The sequence below is a fragment of the Musca autumnalis genome, unplaced genomic scaffold (genome assembly GCF_047663935.1).
Source record: "Musca autumnalis isolate F117 unplaced genomic scaffold, ASM4766393v1 scaffold_5, whole genome shotgun sequence".
Taxonomy (NCBI): domain Eukaryota; kingdom Metazoa; phylum Arthropoda; class Insecta; order Diptera; family Muscidae; genus Musca; species Musca autumnalis.
Window position 1 is genome coordinate 70,471,972 of NW_027412088.1, and position 21,523 is coordinate 70,493,494.

General features: G+C 37.3%; 1 protein-coding gene across 1 annotated transcript in view; it reads left to right on the forward strand.

The window, feature by feature from the left end:
• The window catches only part of LOC141406669 (terminal nucleotidyltransferase 5C), a 502,050-nt gene that overhangs the window by 427,790 nt on the left and 52,737 nt on the right, over positions 1–21,523 (forward strand). The gene's annotated exons all lie outside the window — the stretch shown is intronic.

The following is a 21,523-nucleotide window of genomic DNA, read 5'->3' on the forward strand; positions in this document are numbered from 1 at the left end:
CTTCAACAAAAAACAAAGTGATTCGATAGCAGGTCTTACAGTGAACTTATCCGAAATTTTGTGTGGGAGGTACTCAAAGGAGTGGACAAATATAGTACATATTTGAACCTGATCGATATCTGGTAGATATATTGGGATGTGTTAAGTATGGACCAAATCGGTCGCTACCTTCAAGAGATATCGTGCGCACAATTTTTTCGAACATTTTTGAACTTTTTAGGGGATGTACCTGAAGAAGTGGACCGATATGGCTTATCTACGAACTTAAACTAAGTTTGGAAAAAATATTACAAAAGCCAAATTTTGGACCGAATCGGCAGATCCACTCTAGACTTATCTTGCGCTCCAACCACTATAAACGGTGTCATAGGAGGTTGGAGCAACTTTCAGACTATTATCGCAGGAAGTGTGGACTTGTCCCCGATGAAACTTGTACCGTCGTATGGGCGGGGCAGTGTGTACAAAGCGATTCGAGAGCAGGTCCTGAACTAAACTTTTCTGAAATTTTGTATGGGAAGTACCCGAAGGAGTAGACCGATTGAGTCCATATTGGAACCTCATCTATGTCTGATAGAAATTTCACGATGTTCAAAGTATGTACCAAATCGGTTGATCAGTTCGAGAGTTGTCGTGCTCTCCAGCCACTACATATGGTGCCATAGGGGTTTATTACACCTTACGGGCTGTTTTCTCAAGAAGTATGAACCTGCCCCTGAAAAAAATGTTAACGTCGTAATTAAGGCAGCGAATGCAAGTTGCTACAACAAAAATCAAAGTGATTCGAGAGTAGGTCTTAAAGTGTACTTATCCGAAATTTTGTGTGGGAGGTACCCAAAGTAGTGGACAAATATAATGCATATTCGAACCTGATCAATATCTGGTAGATATATTAAGATGTGTAAAGTATGGACCAAATCGGTCACTCCCTTTAAAAGTTATCGTGCGCACAAATTTTCCGAACATTTTCGAAATTTTGTGGGGGAGATACCGGAAGGAATGGACCGATATAACCCATCTTCGAACTTAAACTATGCTTGGACAAAATATTACGAAAGCCAAATTTTGGACCGAATCAATTGATTCGTGCGAGACATACAGACGGATGGACATGGCTAAATCAACTCCAAATTGTCTGAAACGGATTTCGTCCATACATGGGGTCTAAAACCATTATTTCGATGAGGCACATTTTGTCCGCATGAAAGTGTATATACCCTCTTTAGCATAAATGCTGAGGGTATCATCAATAATTTTTCTTGTCTAATATTTCGCTTTAAAACAAATGTCTCCGCCTTAACAAGGTTATAAAGGTTAAATTTTGTTTGCGTGTCGACGAAAGACAACACCAACAATTTAATCGTGAAAATTTTTGCAAATGTAAAAATATTGTTGTTCTCCAACAACAACATCAACAATAAATCCACTTAAAATGAATACAATAAATTAATCATCATCAAAACAAAACGAACAACAACAAGATTTTGAAGGATCCACATGAAATGAAAAATTAATTTAGAAAAAAAAAACAAAAATGCGAATTTCAAATGCCATTTTTGTTGGTGTTTTTTGATCAATCGTGTAAAGATGATGATGTTACCCCCCCAAAAACAGCAGCAACAACAACAACAACTGCAAGTGATGTTAGAGAAAAATCAAATCTCTCTAAATTCAATGAATTTCGGTGCGAGAAAACACACAGCAGCAATGGAAATAATGAAACATCGTTACAAAAAAACAAAATCAAAACACGATCACTCACAACAACGCCAAGCCAAGTGGTCTGGTCGTTGGCGTTTCAACAACAACAACAACAGTAACAACAATGACCGCAGCTAAACTTTGTTAACAAAAAAAAAAATAAATAAAACAAAAAGCAAAAAAAAATTAAAACAAAATTTAAACTTTATAAATACAATGAAAATAATGAAAAATTTAAACCAACAACAACCACACCGAGAGTTAACATTATGGACTTTACATGTACTACAGATACAACCAAACACCCAGCCACACAAACAACAACAGTGTTAAAGAGTTAGTTGCTCAGCTGGAACTTTTATTACAAATACAGAGCAATGTTTGCTTTACAATAAAAAAGTTTGTTGTTGTTTTTTGTTTTAAGTTTAATCAGTTACTCGGTGAATCTGTTAGTCAGTCACTCAGTCAGCCAGTTTAAGCTTTCAACAACAACAAAAGCTGCAGCAGCAGCAACAAGAGAAACAACAACAATTTTTTAATCATTACATTACTAACACAAACTTTAATACAGACTTCATACCATGAAATGCGCACGCGCAAATTTTAGTATTGCAATGCTCGCAAACATAATAATACTTGGACATATACATACATTTTTGTTGAAGGACTATATAAAAATCTAAGAATAATATTATAATAGACATTGTGAATGTATTCATAACCAAATCTATGATTATTGCCTCGATATTTAAATCACAGGCTTATTGGTCTGATTGTCTTTGAGAAAAAAACTCGATTATTGATCTTATGGGCCTTAATAGTTGAAACGGGCTGCAGATATGATATGTTCCTTTGAAGACGTTAGGGGAAATTTTGCATGTTTAATAAGTCGCTTTGTCGACTTAAGGCGAGTAATGGACCTAGTGTTCTATTATTAAAAATTAAATAAAACTATGGAAGTTTCCAGCGCACAGACTGACGAAAGCGGATGACGATAGTACTATGAAAATTGAAGGAGGATTCATATTTTAATTTAATAGGATCAGAAACATATATCTACTTTAACAATTTCTTATAAAGAGATTTTTTTTACTCGTCAAATACGTTATATTTTACGAAGTGCAAAGTTTCAGCCAATTCAGATAATCAATTCGTGTGCACCAGTCATTTTATCTACTTAAAAACACTGTGCAACATTTTTAAGGTGATTTTGTGCAAACAATTCGAACTGAGGATTTTGGGTTTTGTTGTGTCAGATCCAGCTCGGATTTTTTGGCTCCATCTAAACATGGTTAAATATTGAGTTTTTAAAGAAATTCGGGGATATATCTCTGAAACCAATGCGAATCTTCTTGTGACCTCTGAAGCGAATTTGTTGATAAGGGCAAGAATAAAATATTTGAAGAAATAATGAACTCGAAAAACTATATTTATTGCCTCAAATTTCAAAATATATGCAAAAATTCCACAATTTTTATACATTTCGCACCGTATCTCCAAAACCGTTAATTTTTTCTGAATATTTTTTTAGAACAAGTAACAAAGTATCAGTCGGCTTTGCCGACAGAAATATACCCTCAGCCTGTGCAAATTGAAAAACACTTTTTTCACAAAAAAATTATGTATTTAGGGGGTTTAAAAATTTTGGTCGTATGAACCGACAAAAATGTTGATTAAGATTAAAGTTCAAAAATTTTGAGGAAAGGTACTTAAAGGAATGGACCGACATAGACCATGGGGGTGCCATAGGGGGTTTTTACACCCTTCGGGCTGTTTTCTCAAGAAGTATGGACTTGCCCCTGAAACAATTTTTACCATCGTAATTGAGGCAACGAATGTAATGATTCAATAGCAGGTCTAAAAGTGAACTTATCCAAAATTTTTTGTGGGAGGTACGGGATGGAGTGGACAAATATAGTCCATATTCGAACCTGATCTATATCTGGTAGATATTATGAGAATGTGTAAAGAATGGACCAAATCGGTGGTGGCAAATGCCAAGTACAACTCCACAGCATAACGCCATTAACAATAAATTTTCACTTTCAAATTTTTCTTGTAGATATTATGAAAATGTGTAAAGTATGGACCAAATCGGTCACTGCCATCAAGAGTTATCGTGCGCACAAGTTTTCTGAATATTTTTGAACATTTGTGGGGTAGCTACCTGAAGGAGTGGACCGATATTGCTTATCTACGAACTTAAACTAAGTTTGGAAACAATATTACGAAGGCCAAATTTTGGCCGGAATCGGCATATCCGTTCGAGAATTATCTTGCGCTTCCACCCATAAACATGGTGTCATAGGGTTTGTTTTTCAACTTTCAGGCTATTTTTTCAGGAAGTATGGACTTGCCCCTGAGGAAACTTGTACCTTCGTATAGGGGACAGTGAATACAAGATGTAACAACAAAAACCAAGGCGATTCGAGAGCAGGTCCTAAACTGAACTTTTCCGAAATTTTGTGTGGGAGGTACTCGAAGGAGTTTACCGATTGAGTCCATATTAGAACCTCATCTAAATTCATAGCGTGCAAAATATGGACCAAATCGGTTACTCCCTTCAAGAGTTACCGTACGCACAAATTTTCCGAATATTTTCGAACTATTGTGGGGGAGGTACCGGAAGGAGTGGACCGATATAATCCATCTTTGAACTTGAACTAAGTTTGTACAAAATATTACGAAAGCCAAATTTTGGACCCAATCGGCAGATCCGTTCGAGAGTTATCTTGCGCTCCAACCACTACACCCTGTGTCATAAGGTTTTTTGTAACTTTCAGGCTATTTTCTCAGGAAGTATGGAATTGCCCCTAATGAATCTTACAGCGTCGTATAGAGGACAGCGAATACAACTTGCGTAAATAAAAATCAAAGCGATTCGAGACCAGGTGCTAATCTGAACTTTTCCGAAATTTTGTGGGGGAGGTACCCGAAGAAGTGGACTGATTGAGTCCATATTGGAACGTCATCTAAGTTTGGTAGAAATTACACGATGTGTAAAGTATGGAACAAATCGGTTATTCCCTACAAAAGTTATCGTGCGCACAAGTTTTGCGGCAATTTTTGAACATTTGTGGGGGAGGTACCTGACGGAGTAGACCTATATGTCCCATCTTCGAACTTAAATCGAATCTGGACAAAATATTTCGATACCCAAAATTTGAACCGAATCGATTGATCCGTTCGAGAGTTATCGTGCGCACCAGCCAGCCAGACAGACGGACGGACATTGCTAGATCTACTCAAAATTGTCTGAAACGGATATCGTACAAACATACTTGGGGTCTAAACCATTATTTCGATGAGGCACATTTTTGGCGGTATCAAAGTGTAAATACCCTCTTTAGCCTAAAGGCTGAGGGTATAAAAATATTCCCTGGAATGAAGTACACAACTCTTCAGAACATGTCATTGTTGTAAAATGCCTCTATGCAGTTGTTTTCAGTACATTTTTCAACGATGATTTAATAAAAATGTCAATAAAGTAGTGAAATCCGAAATACGAGAATAAACTGTTGGTGTGAACTGTGTTTGAAATACGTGTTGTAAAAGATATGATGCAAAATACCGCTGAAACAACATGAAGTAAGCATTTTAGAGTTTCAGAATGTTCTAAAGAATTGTTGAGAACTTTATTTGGAAGATTTCTGCAAAAGGTTATTTGGTTGAACTCCCAATAGTTTAGCCGATACTGACCAGAATTTCAGCAATTATGTAAAATGTTCTATATTTTATAGATTTTGATGCCCTAGATGGAGTTTTTCTTATGATGTTTTTTCAAAAGATTAATTCTACTAGTTTAGGGCTACAATATTGCCAAAGACAACAAGGCCAAATCCCTAATAGTTTCTGAGATAAAGGCCTGATAAATGCAAAAAACTGTAGTTTAAGCCCGGTTTAGATAAGGCCATAAAATCCGAACTGGACCTGACAGGACAACTACTAGGGTTTTTGTAGTCTAAATATGTACTTTCAAAAAATGCATTCTAGAAGTTGTTTACATTTTCAGTGTTGCATAGTGTTATCAAATGTTTCTGTGGAACAAATAGCATCCACACTTTGCAAGAGAATGGAGAGACTTAGCAAGATGGCGAAAAAAAAATGAAGCAAGAGAGCAAAAAACTTTGCGAAAGAAAACAGTAATACTAAAAGTTGCTCGTAAAAAGAGAAAGTGAAAGTAATTTTGTGGAACAAAAAAATTATCACTTTTCAAAATAGATACTTTTTGATAAGTGCAAAGTGAAAAGCGAGAAGTTGTTTCGTGGAATAGGACCCTGATCATGTCTGATAGATGATACATATATATTACTATTTGACAAGTATGGGCCAATCGGTAAGTTCCTTAGTGAGTTATCAATCGCACCATTTTAGCTAAAATTTGTGAACTGTGAGCGAGATACTCGATAGAATAGACCTACCATAACCATATTTGAAATTAATTTAAGTTTGGACAAAATATTACTGGTGACAATGTTTGGACTAAATCAGCAATCGTGCACTCCAGCCAGCCTGACATGTAGGTGGACGGACAGGCCTTAATGGTTTCCAAATCATCTGAAACAGAATTCGTCCAACCATTATTTCGATGCGTCACATTTTTGATCGTATCAAAGTGTAAATACCATCTTTAGGCCCTGGATAAACCACATGCTAAGGAATAGATGGATAAGCTAAGGGCTACATGAGGTAAGAGAAAAATTTGGCCAGGGGACACCACAGGTGGGGTGGGGATTTTATCACCTCTTCTGAGGGTCACTGCCATAGTCTACTAAGGACTCAACCAGAGACGGCCGTGCGATAGAACAGTGATGGTGGCGCTTGACTTATCAAAAGCCTTTGATACAGTCAGGCACTCCACGCTGTTTGAGGACATTGAGCAGACAACCCTCCGGCCAAGCTTGAAACGTTGGATAGTCAACTATATGTGTGGACGCCAGTCGTACGTGGAATTCAGGAATAAGAAGTCCAAACCCCGTAGAGTGAAACAGGGAGTTCCCCAAGGTGGGGTGATATTTTCGGAACTGTTTAACCTCAACCTCTCCTGTATTCCACCCCCTCCAGACGGCATTGAGATCGTGACGTATGCGGATGATTGCACGATCCTGGCGTCGGGTACCTATCCTGATGATATCTGTGAGAGACTGAACAACTATTTAACCGATCTTACCACCTTTTCCATTCGAGGAATATGCAGATTTCCCCCACAAAATCTACAGCCACTCTGTTCACCACATGGACAGCGCAGTTTGGATGTGAGTTGAATGTCGTGGTCGACGATAGCGGAATTCCGACCACAAACTGCCCTAAAATTTTAGGGGTCACATTCGACACTACATTCACGTCGTGCGCACACGCCACAGCTATCTGCGACAAGTTGAAAAGTAGTAACAAGGTCCTCAAGTCCCTGGGCGGCAGCACTTGGGGTGCAGATAAAGAAACCTTGTTGGCCACGTATAACGCGATAGGTCAGTCTGTGGTAGGCTATGCGGCTCCAGTCTGGTCCCCGAGATTGTGTGATTCGAACTGGAAAAAGATTCAAACTTGCCAGAATGCCGCCCTGAGAACAGCGACAGGGTGCCTCCTCAAATCTTCAGTGGACCATCTACATGAGGAGGCAAAAATTCTTCCTGTAAAGCAACACAATGAGATGCTTTCGTTGCAGTACCTGCTTGGATGTTATCGTGTGAGCCATCCCAATCACCATCTTGTGGGTAGGCCCGGCCCATTCAGGGAGATCAGGAAGGATATCCATGCTCTAGAGGGAGAGGTCCAACGATACAGGAGAGAACCCCAACAAGCATATCAAGCAGGATTGAATAGCATTCACACGGACGCAGTTGCCAAGGCCTTAAGCTTTTATAGTGTGAATAAAGTACTCGGAGTACATCCTCCATCTATCGCAGCTGAGGAGCGTCAGCTGCCACGACAAACCAGAGTAGTTTTGGCTCAACTACGCTCGGGATATTGCAGTCGCCTAAATTCGTATTGGGCGGAAATCGATCGCGCCGTGCAAGACATATGTCCAGTATGCGGCATGAGCCCGCACGACACACAACACCTTTTTAACTGCCCCGCCAAACCTACCCATCTAACTCCAGTGGATCTGTGGCTACATCCCATCGAAGCAGCCACTTTTCTGGAACTGGAGATAGACCCAGAGCCAGATTGAACAGAGGAACGAACAAATAAACATAACAAAAACACTGTTACAACAACAACAACTAAGGGCATTAAACGACGAGGGACTTGAACCCGTGTTTTATGCGACGTTATAATACTTCTTAAGGGGAATGAATCCTAATCTGCTTTGTAGAAGGGCTGAAACGGCGGGTCTTAAAATAGCTTACAACTGGGCTAGAACGAGAGGTCTAAATTTATACCCGGAAAAAACAGAACTATGCCTTTTCACAAGGAAAACGTAAGTAGAAGCGCTTTCCAAGAACCCGTTTTCCTTGACAAGACAATAACAATTTCTGCAACAGTTAAGTTCCTGGAAGTAATCTTGGGCAGAAAACTGAAATGGAAGGACCACATTCAGGAAAGGGCTAATAAAGCCCACAGATTTTGGCCAACCTTTAGGAGAGCTATAGGCCCAAAATGGAAGCGTAATTAGACCGATTCTAACTTACGCATCTGTGGTATGATGGACAGCTATGTAAAAAAAATTTAATGTGAAGATATCGCAAAAATTCCAAAGAATGTGCTGGGCAATGAGGACTACACAAACTAGCGCTTTAGAGACAATTTTGTTTGTACATCCAATAGAAATTCAGGTAAGGTATGTAGCAGCCATCGCAGCTATAAGGCTTAAGTCCATGAGCGAGTGCATCGGAAGGAACCACCCAACATACCACCAAAACATATTACGGGTTACAACAGGTGAATCAATAGGTCATATTGTATCAGACCGTATACCTGAAACAAGTGAGGCGGCTTTGTGTGAAATCTTAATGCCGGACAGAGACATGTGGATCGATGGAACCCTAGCACGGATGCCAACTGGAAGCTGCGGGTTTTCAGATTGGGCTGTGCTAGGGGAAGGACGGCTCTGGGTCTCTATATTGTAGACCAGGAAACGAGAATATCCATTCGACTACCGGATCATAACACGATCCTCCAGGTCGACTGGTTTAAGGCTAACAAGAAGCCAATCACCGTAAACATCCTAACGGACAGTAAACCAGCAAATAAAGCTACAACAAGCATGACAGTAAAATCGAAAACTATCTTATAGTGTAAAAAGTCAATTAAAGACTACTCCCATCATGGTTCGGTTAACATTAGGGCGGTACCTTTCTATGGGGGCCAAATTAATGCGTGTACCTGTGCCCAAAATTCTCCGTCGGAATACTTTATACCACCAACGAAGACTAAATGTCAACTTTCATCTATTTCGGTTGGATAATGTGGCTAAAACCTCAAAAATTACCGAAATCGGTGGTAGCGGTCTATGGGGGCTATGGACCTATACCGAAAATGTTTATAGGAGTGTATGCATAACCCCCACGAAAACTAAATACCAAATCCTAGCCGTTTCGGTTGGATAATGTGGTAGAAATCTTTAAAATATCGAAAATCGGTAAAAATACAAATTTACCAAATATATTAATAAATGAAGTAAAATTGTCAATTTATAGTTGTTCACATCGAATTTATCGGCAAACATGCAATAAAACATAGATTTGTACTTTTGGCGTGCTAAATCGGTACTTTTTTCCACTGTGCTTCGGGTACCTCCCACACAAAATTTTGGAAATGTTCAGTTTAGGACCTGCTCTCGAATCGTTTTGATTTTTGATGTAGCCACTTGTATTCACGGCGCTCCATACGACGGTACAAGTTTCATCAGGGGCAAGTCCATACTTCCTGAGAAAATAGCCTGAACTATGCAAAAAAAAAACCCATATGACACCATGTGTAGTTGTTGGCGCGCAGCATAACTATCCGACGGATCTGCCGATTGGGTCCAACATTTCGCCTTCGCAATATTTTGTGCAAACTTAGTTTAAGTTCGAAAATAAGCCACATCGGTCCACTCCTTCAGGTACCTTCCCCACAATTTTTCAAAAATTGTCGCAAAACTTGTGCGCACGATAACTCTCGAAGGGAGTACCGGAATTGAACCAAACTTTGCATATGGTAATACTACCTCTAAGAATACATCAGGTTCGAATATGGATTATATCGGTCCACTCTTTCAGGTACCTCCCACAGAAAATTTGAAATAAGTGCAGTTTAGTGACACCTCACGAATCGTTATGGCTGGATGGTGCGCACGATAACACTCGAACGGATGAACCGAATTGGTCTAAAAGTTGGCTATCGCAATATTTTGTCCAAACTTAAAGTTCGAAGTTGGGTTATATCGGTCCACTCCTTCAGGTACCTCACCCACAAAAATTTGTGCGCACGATAACTCTTGAAGGGAGTAACCGACTTGGTCCATACTTTGCACATAATGAAATTTCTACTAAACTTAGATGAGGGTCCAATATGGACTCCATCGCTCCACCCCTTCGGGTACCTCCCACACAAAATTATGGAAAAGTTCAGTTTAGGACCTGCTCTCGAATCTTTTTGATTCCTGATGTAGCCACTTGTATTCACGGCGCTCCATACGACGGTACAAGTTTCATCAGGGGCAAGTCCATACTTCCTGAGAAAATAGTCTGAAATATGCAAAAAAAACCCATATGACACCGTGTGTAGTTGTTGGAGCGCAGCATAACTCTCTCTCACAGTTTCAATTCACATAGGCTGAGGGTAGATCTCAGTCGGCAAAGCCGACTGATACTTTTTTACTCGTTTTATTTTTTAATTTAGGAGGAATAAAAGTTATTTTAGTCATTAATAGACAAAAGACTATCCATTCGTGCAACAGAAAATAATTTTTTGAGAATTTTTTTTTCATTTCATAGAATTTTTTCAAAAAAAAATAGTTCAAAAAAATTTTTTATAATAAAGTGGAATGAATGTTATTTTAGGCAATAATAGGCAAAAGTTCATTCATTCAAAAAATGTCAAAAACTCATAACCCTAGTGTCCATCTGCCCATCTAAACTTTGTAATCACGCTACAGGTAGCAAAAATTACTCCACGTGCTGCAACAAAATTATTCAGCGATTTGCATATACCCATGCGTATGACTTCTTTTATATAGAAACATTATCATAAGAATCATACGCACGGGGAACCCCGTTAAAAATACAACATATTAATAAAAACAAGTAAGAACGACGTTAAGTTCGACCTGGCGAATCTTTTTATACCCTTCACCAAGACCTGTATTGAAATAAAATGGAACAATTAGTTTCCTTTTGCTTATGAAAGTACTAAGTCTGCAGAAGCAGAATATCTTAACTGATGATAATTACTTTATATCCCAGCAAAATTTATTTGAAGTTGTTCCTTGTGAAGTAGTGATTGAATAGCTTTTTTGAAGCAGTCCACGCAGAGTCATGAAAAATGCAGTCCGTTCTTCACATTTTGACAATGTTCGATTTGAATCCATTTCATACATTTTTCACATTTTAGAAATTTCAAAAATTTGCAAAAAAAAAACTTAAAAAGACAAAGAACTTAATTTGTTTCTTGTTAATTATAATAACAGCAATATGTTTGCATCCATAAAAAGTAATTTGTATACAAAAAATAATAAAAGTGATTTTGAACTACATCTTTGTTTGTAGCCAAAGAAGTAGTTGAATCATATGTTGTTGTGATTTATTCACTACAAAGAACTAATGCAAAATGTGTGCTTAAGAAGTAAATTAGACAGTAACCTCACTGCACCATGCCCTTGTAAAAATCATGACTTCATTCACGTATAAAGATGTAGTCCGGAATCACTTGCACTCATGATTTAACTACTTCTTTGGCTACAAACATTTTGCTGGGATTGATCGTTTTCTGCGTGAAGGGTTTCTACGCATTGAGATTCCAAAATACCAAGTTGTAGCGAAAACTTTCAAAATGCCGAAAATAGGAAGTTAACATACTATGGGAGCTATATGTAAAAGTGTACCTATACTTATAATTCTCTTCTGAAATATTGTATACCCCTATCAACAACCAAATTTCATCTATTTAATTTTGATAATGAAAGAAAACCTGCCATTCATGGACTCCAAGAGAACCCCTATATTTTTTTTCCCAAAGTATTCTGATTCACTTAGCTATGCCTATTTTTTAAGTATTTTAATATATTTGTTCACCTTGGGCTTCAATAAAATTAATAACACTATGTTTTTATCTCTTCCAGGTATGTGTAACTGTTTAATAAACAATAACAATATTTATTTCATGTAAGTGTTCAAAAATATATACTTTTGACAAATCAATTAATTGATTTTAATATTCTGAATTTGCAAAGAACTCCTTAACATTAAATATTCTATGCATTATTTGCTCATTAAAACGATCTCTGTATAAAAAAATGAAACCAATACAACAGCAATTCACCTATAGACCACAATAAAGAAAAAAAAAAACTCATCGCCAATATTTCTGCTCTATCCGCGCTCCAGATGACTTTGTTGCTCCATAGTCTATGGTTGCAAGTAAAGTGCAACAACTTGTGGTAAAATAACTGGTTGCAAGTTTTTTTCTTATTTTTTTGATTTTTTGCTCTTTTGGGGTATTACAAGTTTTTACTTTTTTTGTGTGTTTGTGTTTCTTAAGCCACACATGCAACAAGTGTTGTTTTTGTTGTTGATTATTGAGTTTGTTTTTGTTTGCGAGCAGCAACTAAAAAGGGAAAGGCAAACTAATTTGTTGTTGCAATTGTTGGGGCCAATGTGATCGGTTGGTTGGTGGCTTGTTGTTCTTGATGCGATTTTGTTGTTTTGACGTACATACATACACACGTATTAGTTTGTTAACTATGTAAAGGCTAAAAAATAATTGTTATAAAAGAATTTATATATAAAATAATAAATTTTATTGAAATGTTTTTATACAAAGATTTAGCCAAAAAAGAAAGAATAAAAAATTCAGACCATAAATTTAGAACAGAATTTCGCATTAGAAGATTTTCCAGTGTCCTTTAATGGACGTTCGAAGGAAATACTTTGAACATGATTAGTATTGAAAAACCCACATTCGGACCAAGTAAGAGATTTTTAGCTATCAAAGCTTCAATATCAGGGCATTGTTGTGACAACTAGAACATATGTGATTATTTTCAATCACATTCTCGTTATATTTATATACGGATTCAGGAACTCTGAGTTCATAGAACGGTATCCGATTTTCGGTATTTTTAAGGTTTTAGTCTCATTATCCCACTAAAATGGCTGAAAGTTGGCATTTAATTTTCGTTGCGACAACAAAATTTTTCTCTTGAAATTTGCCGGTGCATTTTCACTTCTTAATATAGCCTCCATAAAACTATTTTTCCAACTTTGAGATTTTATAGGCTTTATCTGCACTATCCAACCGAACTTTATTTGGTACTTAGCCTTCGTTGTGGGTAAAAACATTTCTGCAGATAAAGCTATGTAGGTATAGATTATCGTTTTGATATAGCCCCGATTTTGATATTTTTAAATTAAGCCACATTTTTCTCACAAACATTATTTAGTCTCCGTTGGACCTAAAATATATTTCTGCACATAATACCGACAATTCTGTCTAGGTCTACGTTTTATATAGCCGATTTTCGGAAATTTTAAATGTTCGGCTATCCAACCGAAATAACTAAGTTTCAATATAATTTTGGGAGGAGGGTAAAAAAGTTCGACCCGACCGTATTTAACAATATTTTTACTTGTTTTCTTTTCCCTTTTTACAACTTTTATTTTTCTTCCCTTAGTAACATTCGCATTTTTATTTTTATCTCTCATCAATTCTGTCACTGTCCCCATCAGTTGTTCTATATTTAAATTTGGTTCTGTTAAAATGGCAATAAAAGTAAATTATACTTTTTTTCTTATTGTCGCTCTGAAGTTGTTCTCTCTGTTTTTTGCAAAAGTTGTGGGTTTTTTTCTGTGGTTTTCATTTTGGTTTGTTGCTTTGCAGAAATCAATTAAAAAAATAAATACTGTTAACACCAGCAGAAAAGATAACACCCAACCCGCAATTGCCTACCCGTAATTACCTAGCGAAGCGAGCAATAACAACACAAACAAACCCCCATGCCAAGCAAACCAAACCGAACGAACCATCCATCCAACTGAACAATTGCACAAATATGGTTGTTTTTGTATAGCATTATTTGTTGTTGTTATTTTATTTTTTTGTTTGCTTTCAATTGAATATTGACGACAACAAAAAACCAAATGGTTTCCCCTCAACAGCCTACCAAAGTCCCCACATATACTCTCTATGTACCTAGCCATCAACATTTGTTGTTGTTCTTCTTCTCCTTCCTTCACAATAAACGTAGAGGCAGGCGTCTGATCGCCTAAACGACAAAAAGTCGAAATAATATCATCAAAACAACAACAACACGTGTGATAAGTAACTTTGAATCTCTTTTTGCCGGTCGACCGGTCGGTCCATTTGCGATCGCCATAAAAAGAAAGAAGAAATTTGTTATCAAATTCGCACATACACACATACCCCCCTCATGACATAAACACATAGAGGGCGCAATGCAAAAAGAAAAAACAGAGACAGACAACAACAAAAGTTTTTATTGTCAACAATTAAATGAATCCAGATGTTGTAGGCAACACCCAGCGTGTATGTCAACGAGAAACACTCCCGGTTGACAGCTTGAGATTGACTGTGAGTGTTGTTGTCGTTAATTGAATGATCTTAAAAACCGTCAACAAAGCGATCAACAAATGACTTAACTAGTCCATCAGCCCCTCCCATCACCCTGCTTCTTATACTGTCTTCATGATAAACAATTGTTGTTTTTGTTGTTATTGTGTTACTCCTGACTTCTTTGTGGTTACCAAGTTAAACGTGAAACAATTCTTAAAGAAATTAGCTTTCAATTTCATCGATATTTTTTTATTTTCAGTTTGCTTTGTTTTAATTAAACAACTAATTTTGTATTCCAAAAGTATACTGGAAATTGTTTCAATCTATTTTGAAAAATAGGTAAATAAATATTATCTGAAAAAATTGACAATTTTTTGTTTTGCTAAAAAAATTAAACAATTGTTATGGCGATGAAGAAATGTTTAGCTTGCTTAGGGGTAGTTTACACTATATGTAAATGTCATATGACATGAAATTTTCGATCGTTAAATATTCACTAATATGTGGAATATTGGAGATTTTCCTTATGCCATTTATTCTGTGAGTCCACCCCTACAAAAATACAATAGAATTTCGTCTCCACATTGCCTCCGTGGGTAGATATGGAATGTTTTTATTTCGTGTCATATGACATTGATAGATAGTGTAAACTACCTCTTAACAATTAAGAAATTGAAAATATTATCTAATGCATTTCTGGAATTTGGGAATTTTGTATAAAGTCTTTGAAACACGATTAGGTTTGGAAGTTTTCAAAGTTCACTTCTACCAACGTTTTTTTAATAACGTTTGGAAATTAACGCTTTCGTAGAATAGAAGTTTTTAGTTGGGACTTTCATTTTAAATGTTTTCATATTAATTCAGTTTATTATTTATATTTAATAATTGAAATTGAAAAAATTAATAATGACCCATAAATTCCATAAACCCCCGGCTGAAATCAACAAAAATAATTGACGAACACCATAACTTACAATTGAGTAGCCGATTTGGCCGAACGTACATCAAGTTCCAAGAAGATCTGTATAGAATACCTACTTCACAAAAGTTGCAAATTTTTCATAATGCTGTTTAAGGGCTGTTCGAGGATCGTTTTGAAATTGTTACCGAAGGTGGTCCTTACGATCCTGACTACCAATGTACATAAATTTCCAATAAGGTCTATATCGTACAACAACAATTTTAGTTAACTTCCTAACAGAAGTTCAACATTTCCACTTAAGTTCAGCTCAAGAGCTGTGCCAGGATAATTTTGAAATTTATACCGAAAGTAGTTCTGACTACAACGCTGTATTGTTTTTCGTAGACTAGTCCATACTTCCTTATATAATGTCCCAGAAACTCGAAATATCCTCGGGTGACAAACTAAAATGGCTGGTGGGTTAAGTGCAGTTTAAGCGCAGTTCGATTTTTCTTTTGAGTTTCTCATCGAAGTTAGTTCGTATCTCGTAGGTTGAAAGTATTTCGATATTAGGAAAACCAATATAATAAGTATAATAAGTTTGTTTTTCTGTTTGTAACACATTGAAATAATCAATGAAGATCGGATTTTGATATAGCTCCAATATACATACATATTTGGCCGATTTTTGTAGGTATCTTAGGACCTATATAACAATATCAAAATCCGATCCGATTTTAAAAAAAATTATAAAGTAAAGTTTTTTCATCGATTTGGACCATAATTGCAACCAATAAAGAACTTTCTAACTGCCATGACATAAAGCATGAGTTTGGTTGCGGATTTGTAGTTGGTCGAAGGTTAAAACACCTGGTCTCCAGCCTCACACCAGTGAATGAAAGACTTGCTATAATTCGAATAAAAGCACAAGTCTTCAAAATCAGCTTTATTTGTGCTCATGCTCCCACTGAAGACAAGGACGAACTGACCAAAGATATATTCTATGAGCGCCTAGATGAAACATATGACCTTTGTCCTGCCCATGACATTAAAATTATGCTAGGCGATTTTAATGTCAAAATTGGAAAGGAAAATATCTTTGGCCCAACAGTCGGAAAATTCAGTCTCCACAGTGAAACATCTGACAATGGTATGAGGCTGATAGACTTTGCAGCGTCAAAAAACATGGTAGTTAGCAGCACCAGATTTCAACATCTCGACATCCTTAAGGGCACCTGGCTGTCTCCAGATCAGAAAACAAGTAATCGAATTGATCACATTGTGATAGATGGAAGACATTCATCGAGCGTATTGGATGTGCGTTCGTTCCGGGGAGCAAACATAGACTCGGACCACTAACTTGTTGCAGCAAAGGTACGCACCCGGCTAAACATAGCAAACAAAGTACGAACACACACAACACGACAGTTAGACATCGGTAAGCTGCAATCATGCCCACTCCATGCAAACAGCCGCAAAATCCATATTTGAATACCGGAGACCTCCACCAAGGAATCCATGGTATGATCAGGAGTGTCGTGCTGCTACCGAAGAGAAAAATGCGGCATATAGGGCTACTTTACAATCCGTAGCAAGGCGTAGCGCACGAGAGAGATATCGGTAGAAAAGGAGAAACGTCTTTTCCGCAGGAAAAAGAGGGAGATTGAAAAGCGGGAGTGTGAAAAATCGAGAGGTACGGGAACCAGACTGAAGACCGAAAATTCTTCCAAAGAGTGAAGCATCAAACTGATGGCTTTGGTACAGGCACATCCTCCTGTAGAGACCAGCAAGGTAATTTGGTAACTGATACAGATAGTGTGCTCAGGATGTGGAAAGAACATTTTTCAAAACTGTTGGTATCCAGTAGCAGCGAAGACGACGAAGATACCACAAACCCAATCCCAGAAGATGGTATTGAATGTATACCACCCAGCCAAGATGAGGTAAAGACAGCAATAAATCGACTGAAGAATAATAAGGCAGCAGGAGCCGATGGCTTGCCAACCGAGCTGTTCAAAACCGGAGGCGACACGCTGATAAGGTGTATTCAACAGCTATTTGGCACCATCTGGCAGGAAGAACGCTACGTTCAAAGGTATTCCAAGCCATGTCTGAATTTGGTATCCCGGCAAAGCTCATCAGGCTTTGTAAAATGACTTTAACTGACACGAGATCCTCAGTTGAAATAGGAAAGAACCTCTCCGAAGAGTTTTGTACCAAAAGAGGTTTCAGACAAGGAGACAGCCTTTCGTGTGATCCTGCTGGAAAAGGTTAAACGAGATGCAAACGTTAAAAGAAGGGGCACAATCTATCATGGGACGATCAGTAAAAGAAGTAACTTATACCTTTATGAAGGTCGAAGGCTAGGCCATATCATAAGAATGAGCGAAGATGAACCCCCAAAAAGGCGTATAAATACGAACCGCTTTGCGGTGCACGCAGACTTGGCAGTCCAAGGAATAGATGGCGCAAACAAGTGGATGATGAGATGAAAAGGCGCGGTATTCCAGAGTGCGAAGCCACAAATAGAGGGAATTGGAGATCTTTTCTTAGTTCGGCCTGTGGAAAAAATGTTCTGTAATGTTCGTGAAAATACACCCTTGGCGCCATACAAATTACCATGGAAACAAAGATCGCTCAGGTGGCACGGGTTAACGTTAACCGATCGTCATAAAATGTCATATACAAGTTTTTTTTTGACAATTTTTTTTTGTTTACCTTAGTGGATATATTCTGGATTAGGACAAAATTATTAGTCGATCTAACAATGTCCGTCCGTCCGTCTGTTGTAATCACTCTAGTATCCACAATAATTGAGGTAGAAGTATATATTTTTGCAACCGAGTGTTTTTTTTTCCATAGGCAGCTCAAGTTCGAATATTAGCTACATATATCGACCCATGTTTTGGCATAGCCCCCAGATTTTCGGTATTTTGAGGATTTTAGCTGAATTTTTTGTTCGAACTAGCTGTAATTTGACATTTGAGGTTCCCAGTGGTGACATCACATCTCTCACGCGAGTAGAAAAAATAAATCGAATATACTCCATTTTTACTAGTCGCTCGAAAACGAAACATATTTCCGACTTGATTGATTTTAAACGGGAGTGAAAAGTGTTTACCAGTACGAGTACTTTAAGAGTACGAGTTTTCCAGGAAAAAACGAGTGGGAGTGAAAATGCTCGAAATAGAGTACGAGCTTACTCGAAGAGTATAATCGAGTAGGAAAAATATATGTATGTACATATATTTTGACCGTGTGTGTTTGGTAGTGAACAGGTTTTGATGTTGATGTGCACTATAGGTGGAAAGGGCGAGTTGTTCGGAAGTTCGGTGGTTCGGAGGAGGGTGTTCGGAGGTTCAGAAGAGGGTGGTCGGAGGTTCAGAGGAGGGTGTTCGGAACCTCCTCCGAACGTCAGACCATCTCCTCCGAACTTCCGAACAACCTCCTTCGAACCTCCGACCACCCTCTTCTGAACCTCAGAACTTTCGAACAACTCGCCCTCTGCACCTTCAGTCCATAGCAACATAAAACCCTTTCGCTACAACTAACAAACGAACACACAAACGTTAAAAAATAAATAAATTTTAAGTCGATAGCCTGTGTTGCTAGTGCTATATTTCTATAATTTTATTATAATTTGTTATTTTAATAAATATTTTAAATAAAATAAATAAATAAATAAAAAAATAAATTTTTTTCCTACTCGATTATACTCTTCGAGTAAACTCGTACTCTATTTTGATAATTTTCAGAACCACTAGTATTTTTAAACCACGAGTACTCGCGAGTGCTCCCAAATAAAACAAAAAAATGGAGAGTAAATTTCGCCAGTAGAAACGAGTAAATCGGAGCTCTAAACTTTGCACACTTTTCAGATTTGGATGAAAATACATGAATATAAAACCAAAAAAAAATATGGACCATTTTTTCCTATAGCCCCCATATAGCGGTACCACCCGATATCAGATATTTTGAGAATTTTATCATCATTTTTAGCCCGAATTGGCTGTAATTTGGCATTTGGGGTTCCCAATGGTACAAAAACTACCCCACCAAAAATTGTGGACATAGGTTCAGGTTTTGGTGTAGCCCCCATATAGCGACACGACCCGATTTCAAGTATTTTGAGGAATTCATCTTCGAGTACTGCCACTCGCGAGTAAAAACGAGTAAATCGGTGCTCTAAACTTTGCACACTTTTCAGATTTGAATGAAAATACATGAATATGAAGCCAAAACCAATATAAGTCCATTTTTTCCTATAGCCCCCATTAGCGGTACCACCCGATTTCAGATATTTTGAGGATTTTATGTTCAGTTTTAGTCCGAATTGGCTGTAATTTGGCATTTGGGGTTCCCAATGCTACAGAAACTTCCCCACTAAAAATTGTGGACATAGGTCCAGGTTTTGGTGTAACTCCCATATAGCGGCACCACCCGATTTCAGATATTTTCAGAATTTTATCTTCATTTTTAGTCCGAATTGGCTGTAATTTGGCATTTGGGGTTCCCAATGCTACAGAAACTTCCCCACCAAAAATTGTGGACATAGGTCCAGGTTTTGGCGTAGCCCCCATATAGCGGCACCACCCGATTTCATGTATTTTGAAGATTTTATCTTCATTTCATTTAGGATGTAACTTGGCATTTGAAGTTCCCAATTGTACAGAAACTTCCCCATCAAGAAATTGTGAACATATATCCAAGTTTTGGTATAACCCCCATCAGGTATTTTTTGCCCGAATTGTTTGTAACATGACATTTGGAATTCCCAATGGTACAGAAACTTCCCTACTAAATATTGTGAACATAGGTCCAGGTTTTGGTATAGCCCCCATATAGCGCTTCCACCCGATTTCAGGTATTTTTAAGTTTTTAACTACTTTATCGGCCTAAATTGGCTGTAATTTGGTTATGCGGTTTCGTTGAAAGTGGAAAGGGCAGGTTGAGAGGGGGAAGTTCGGAGAAGGTTGTTCGGAACTTCGGTAAAGGTTATTCAGAAGTTCGGAGCAGGTTGTTCGGAATTTCGGAGGAGGTTGTTCGGAAGTTCGGAGCAGGTTGTCCGGAATTTCGGAGGAGGTTGTTCGGATTAGGTTGTTCGGAATAGTAAAATTAATTTACTAACAAATTAAAAATAATAAAATATAATTAAAAAATTAAGTTATAATGTTTTACAGTGAATGCACTAAAAACAAGAAAATAATTCTTCTCTTAGCCTCAATAAATATATTCTTTTTCATGATGGGATCTCTCAAATAAAATGCTTGCAGATTAAAAATGGTGACAAGCTTAATGGCAACAAAAGGCAAGCGTTTTATTTGAGAGATGCCATTCTGAAGAAGAATATACATATGTACTTATTGGGGCTAAGATTAAAATTATTTTCTAGTTTTTAGTGCATTCACTGTAAAACATTGTAACTTAATTTTTTAATTATATTTAATTATATTTTTAATTTGTAACTAAATAAATTTGAGCCTAAGAAAAAAATTATTTTCTAGTTTTTAGTGCATTCATAAATAAAACACAGTTACTTATTTTTTTAAATTATTTTTTTATTTACTTATTTATTTGTTGTTGTTGTTCGGTTCCTACGTCACCGAGAAGCCAAAGCTGTCTAATATACATACATATGTAGTTGTATCAAGCTTTATTCACTCCTCGTAATCCTAACACAAATTAAACGTAAATAAAACACCCTTCTCCCTCTTTCATCTTACACCGTAAACTCCTTTTTATGACACAATTTTTCTTGTTGTAACACTTCCTTTTTCGTTGTTGTCATTGTTTTTGTTTGCTTAGTATTTCGATAATTTACTCGAAAATTCTGTATAATTCTGCTCTCTATCAACGACCTAGGCTGTTGTGGTGGCGTAGAAGCAAACAAAACGACCGGTCACCATCATTCATTCTTCATTCAGTCAAACAAGCAAACAGTAGCAACACACCATTCACAATTAAAATTCTCAAATTCTTAATATCAAAAAAAACATATGGGATTTGCTTTGCTCTCAAAACTGCAACTCACTCAAACTACCATCATTGAGAAGTGAGATACATTACTCAATTTTTACAAATGTAAAATTTACAAGATGAGATACACAGCATCCATGAGATGAGGTGCAGGGAGTGAGATACATTTTAACAGAGAGATAAAGAGAGAGAGAGAGAGCTCAAGAAATATCTGTGTGCCACAGATAAAGTAGT